The sequence below is a fragment of the Anneissia japonica genome, unplaced genomic scaffold (assembly GCF_011630105.1).
Source record: "Anneissia japonica isolate Jap-2015-1 unplaced genomic scaffold, ASM1163010v1 scaffold284833_len178102_cov189, whole genome shotgun sequence".
Classification (NCBI taxonomy): domain Eukaryota; kingdom Metazoa; phylum Echinodermata; class Crinoidea; order Comatulida; family Comatulidae; genus Anneissia; species Anneissia japonica.
The window spans coordinates 51908-57578 of NW_022696180.1; the positions used below are offsets into that span (position 1 = coordinate 51908).

A 5671-nucleotide genomic window follows, 5' to 3' on the forward strand; every position below is an offset into this window, starting at 1 on the left:
ATTAGCCTATCCTAAACAAATTCAAAATGCTTTTACATTTTCAGAATTCAAAATATTTAATCATTTTGTACCGGACAAAATTGCACCGCTGGGAGGCTATCCTTTTACTACGTAGCGTAAAAGGAGTAATTCTAGTTATTATTTATATTATCATTATTAAAACAGTATTTTTATATTTAATTTATTTCTGCCCTGTAATGAAAAACCCACTCAACTTACACATTTTTCAAAATGTACTTTTTAGCTATTTGCTCTTTTCAGAACATGTGTATTCAGAATTTTGAAATTATAACTGAAAATATGAAATTCAAAATTAAAATATCACTCAACTTCAAGTCACAACTTTTCAATCGTACATAAGTGAAGCTGACGTACAGTGGCCCAATCCTATGTCGTAATTACGACATAAATATGTCGAAATTACGACATACGTATGTCGTAATTACGACTTATTATGGCGAAATTTCGACATAATATGTCGAAATTACGTTATACGTATTATTATGTCGTAATTTCGACATAATAAGCCTAAATTACGACATACGTATGTCGAAATTTCGACATCATAAGTCGTTATTGCGACTTACGTATGTGGAAATTTCGACATAATAAGTCGTAATTACGACATACGTATGTCGAAATTTCGACATAATAAGTCGTAATTACGACATAAAAATATATATTTCATTGGCCCTAATAGGCTTTCGTAAGTAAGGCACTGAAACCACTCTATATGTAAAAGTAGTTTCTATTTTGGTAATAAAAATCAAGCCTCAGCTTCAGGTACTGTAACCCGCCACAGCCCGCAAGCGACATGGGCTCTAAGCATAGTCGGCAGTCAGCGTGGGATTTGAACTTTCGACCACAATGGTACTATAAACGACAAGACAGAATCTGCTGCGGAAATCTCAAAAGATTTATTATAAATAATATTTACAGTCAGTTTTTGATATGAATGACTAAGCTATGCAATAATATAATTTATAGGCCAAAATAGATTGGCTTAGGTTCTGCGTACGGACTGTGTAATACTCTCATTTTTCATCACGTACCTCAAAAAGTATTTTACATCTACAGCAAATTTAACTGTATTTCGCCCAAAAATATGGTCAAACATTTTTTAAAACCTGTCATTTGCTGACACTATTAATGACCAGTAATAGCATATCAGGATATAGTTTAAATCTTAACAAAACATTCTTTTACCAAAAATCAGTTTTTAACCGCCATTTTGTAAAAGCCATTACGTAAGATTTTGATACGCTATTATATTGACAACAATGTATACGGAGAACTGCAATTATAGTTTTATATGAGACAAATCTATTTTTTATGCCTTTTTGTAAGATTCTGATATATTATTGAGCGGCGAGGTATAATACTGTATTGAGCGTATCAGTATTAATGTTAACAAATATATTTTGTGCCAAAAATCGTCTTTTTACCCTAAAATGGGCACAATTAGGATTTTTTAAACTGTTATGTCAAATTCTAATATTATTGATCAGTGAGGTATATGATATTGGATATTTTAACATGCAGAGCATATTAGTTATAATTTAAATGTCAGTAAATCTATATTTCTTTTTAAAAAAATCGTATTTTAGCCTAAAAAATGCCAAAAATTTGGATTTTTCTTAAAGATTATGACATGTTATCGACCATTCAGGTATATTATTGATTAGAATACTAAAGCATACCAGTTATAGTTTAAATGTCAAAAAATCTCATTTTTTAAACAAAAAAAAATCATGTTTTCCCTTTGGAAAATACCACACAGTGAACACAATGTGAAAAACTATGTGTTCACATAGTGTACATATACTGCACCACAGTGTGTGCACTGTATGTTCACAGTGTGTACACTGTGTTTACAGTGTGTACACTGTGAAAATAAGTCATTGAATATTATGAAATTGGTGAGGTTTTCACACTGTGAACTGTGTGAAACACAGTGTTTACACACAGTCACCACACAATAAACACAATGTCGTCATAGTGTAGCCACACAATTAACACACTGTCCGCATACAGTAAACACAGTGTTTCCATAGTGACACCAAACATAAACATAGTGTCACCACACAAATCTCCATATTGTCACTAAACACAGTGTCCCTATAGAGTAAACATAGTGTCACCCCACAATAAACCCAATGTGTTTACTCTGTTGACTATGTGAAATTGGTGAGGTTTCCACAGTAAACACATTGTTGTCATATCTTGCCAACATACAGCAAACACAGTGTTAACACATAATTGACTGTGTGCACATTCTCAAAGTTCTCACCTTCATTTTGCAAGGTACAACAAAAATAAAATATTAATCAGTTTTAAAATTAATAAAATAAACGTTTATTAAACTAACTTATAAGTACATATATAAGCACTGTCATAAGATTATTGCATAATATTCAGACGAATTATGTATGTGTTATAACATTTTTAAGTTAAAAACATACATTAGTCAAATGTATACAGTAACTGTTTCACACTAAAAGTATTGTTTTGCTTAAAATTAGTCAAGGATTTTAATAGTTGTTAAGTTAATGTAGCATTGAGTTTAAATTTTTTTAAATCGTTTTTATTGCATATAGACGAACAGTTACTTAGATGGTAAAGAAGGCTGCAGCTCATCTGTAGGATATGAAATAAACTTTTATAAAATTAAATTACAACACTTTGCTAAGTTACCTTTAGCAAAGATAATTACAATTACAATTTAAAATTAAAAAATTATTGCACATTAAGCGCCTGTTGTTAAACATTAGCTGCTGTATCCATTCCCTTTGACATGGAGCGCCTTGTATCTTCACATATTTTAGTCATCTTGGTTTTTACAGCTGCTGACTGGATATCTGGGTATTCTGAAATTATATAAAAATATATTGTCACAAAACTTCGGAAATATGAAAAGTAGGCCTATCTATCTAAATGAGAATTACATTTTTCTTATAAATTTCTAGGTTCGAGTAGAACTTTATATGCAGTAATAATTTTGAAATCGACATGTTCGCGAAAGACAACTAGATTCATAAATTGTGAACTTTAATTGCTAAACCCGGAGTACACCATGAGACTCATGTCATCATGACAACACAAACTCGAGTAGTGACATGTAATAGCAAGTACCACGCAACATATTACTGCAATAACAGTGGCCTGCTAGCTTCATTATTTTAATGGTGTTAATGTGGGACTGTAGGTTTCATTATTGCTGACAATACCGTATTCTAATGTTTAATGTGTAGATATGAAACACAAATTTACTTACTGTAATTGAATCGTGGATCAATGAGGTATACATAAACTTTTTAACGGTCTTAGGACAAATGTCAAATTTTGTTTACAACTGTTGAATAGTACATTGCTTGTATTTTTAGTAATTCAACATGGTAATATTAAGTCATTCTAAAATCAACGGTCGTAAAGCAGACAATTTACTATAATGCAATATACTTACTGTAATACATTTGCTGTTGTCTTAAATTAAAACACAAATGGATTATTTTAATCTCAAAAAATAAATAGAAAATTAACATACCAAATATTGCAGATACTGTATATTTTTTGTTTGTCATTGCAGCACATACCAGTCTACTTGCATGTTGGCTTTTTTTAAGCTGCATAATAGTCCTTTGAGACAAAATGTATCGAGTGCAACCTGAAAATGTTCTTAAATTAGTAAATGAATGTTTTTTATACCTAGTCTTTTAAATACAATGTATTTTGGCAGCTAAAAATACATAATACAAATACATACAATAACTGATTTTTATTATATACATTTTTAACTTCATATTTAAATAAAACAGAGTATTTTAAAACAAACCCTAATTTGCAAGTGGATTTATTATATTCGTAGTCTGTAAACTAAACAGATAAACTAACAATCAAGAAAATTAATCACACGAAAATCAAGATTGCCTTATGTCGAGTAATTTCGATCCAGGCCAGACTTTTAACGCTAAAAATGCAATTCATATAGCAAGGCATACATAGAATGTACAGTGCTAGCTAATATTTAGTAGGCATTTATGCTATATTACTAGGAATAGGCTAGTAGTACTGTTTTAGGAAGGCTAATCGAGCCTAAAACAACTTTAATTGTTGGTGCAAATAATATATATTTCAATTCTTACCAAATGAAGATAACATTTTATATTTTGTTTTTATACATTTAGACCTATGTTTAAACATACCAAAAGATTGAATCAAAAAAATTTATAATAAATAAATAAAAACGAATTAAAAAGCGTAATTGCCCGTCATAATCATTAATTCCACAATCGAGTTAACGGCCGTTTCAACCAGACCATTTAGGAGGTCAAGCCTAGGCCTAGGTCAAACGGTCGTAGCCTATAAGCTAGCCCGAGTTTTTCTGTTTATTTAAGTAGTGGGTGGGTTATGGATTGGAACACTATTGATTGTTAGTACCAGCAGCAGGCCTATCTATGAACAACATAGCTAAAATGAATATATTCAAATAAATAATAAGAAAAATGCAATTTCGAATTACCTATATAAATAGCAACGACAACACTTGAATACACTACGCCATTCAGCCATTTTTTCTTGGAGGGTTCTTGTTAACTTTGGGTCTCCATATCCTATATTCTATATTCTATATATCTCAATCTTTCGGTTGTCCTCGAACATTATTTTATCTGGAACCATTGAATCGTCCAGGATATTTGTCTCCGTCCAGTGGAGTAGAACCCACGCACATTAATTTAACGAATCCAATTTAACACAACGCTTGCTGTAATCGACGATGAAACAATGAATCCCCGCCTTTCTATTTTTACATTTTTAATATTTTTTTCTGCAATTTTATTCTCTATTTTTATGGGTCCTTTGTGCAATAATTTTTAAATGTAATTTTAATAATTTGATTTTATTATTAACTTCGATTTATGTATTTTCTTATTGTCAATTGTAATAATTTGTATTGTACTTGAATATTACTAATTTAAATATATATATTTTTATATATTACTAATTTAAATATATATATTTTTATTACTAATTTGTATATATTTTTTCAATGTTGTAATTTTTGAGCAATGACTATTCTCAATGTAATTTCCTTTTGGACAAAAAAATTTGAATTTGAATTTGAATTGAATTTGAAATATGATCTTCCCTCTTCCTCACACCATCTTGGTGCAACCAATGATCGGGCCAGACGAGCTGCATGTGACCTGATTTTCCAACGTCTCCACCATGACCCCCTGGGGTTTTACAAAGCATAGTGGCAAGACTGTGATCACTATGTGGTGATAATACGATTTTATCCTAGTGATACCAGGGAGATGTACAACTGAAAAACTATTTTTTACCCTGTTAATACTCTGATAAACTGCAAGGTAACTATAATATAGGCCTATATAATATAAATATTAAATATTACTATATTATAATATACATATATAGAGTAGGCATCAATGTGATTGCGAGCACGTATGTTCCTAGTAACTTAAATAATAATAGAGATATTGATAAAATGAAATGAAACGGTTGACGTATTGGAGGAACATAAGTATTTTATTGCACTCGAATATTTCGTCCTGTCCTCAGGACTTTCTCAACGTGAATGAACAAAAACATTACAAAGTAGATAAATCATGAGCTATGGAATAACAGTAAATAACAATGAAATAACAATAAG

The 5671-nt window shown here is 30.5% G+C and overlaps 1 protein-coding gene and 1 long non-coding RNA gene across 3 annotated transcripts in view; one reads left to right on the forward strand and one right to left on the reverse strand.

Moving 5' to 3' along the window:
- The window catches only part of LOC117101736 (neuromedin-U receptor 1-like), a 29840-nt gene that overhangs the window by 10445 nt on the left and 13724 nt on the right, over positions 1 to 5671 (forward strand). The window lies entirely within an intron of this gene.
- Positions 2657 to 4695, reverse strand: LOC117101737. The gene is made up of 3 exons (XR_004444314.1): positions 4520 to 4695; positions 3545 to 3664; positions 2657 to 2867 (listed from the first exon to the last, which is right to left on the reverse strand). It is a non-coding gene; the product is annotated as an uncharacterized LOC117101737 (long non-coding RNA).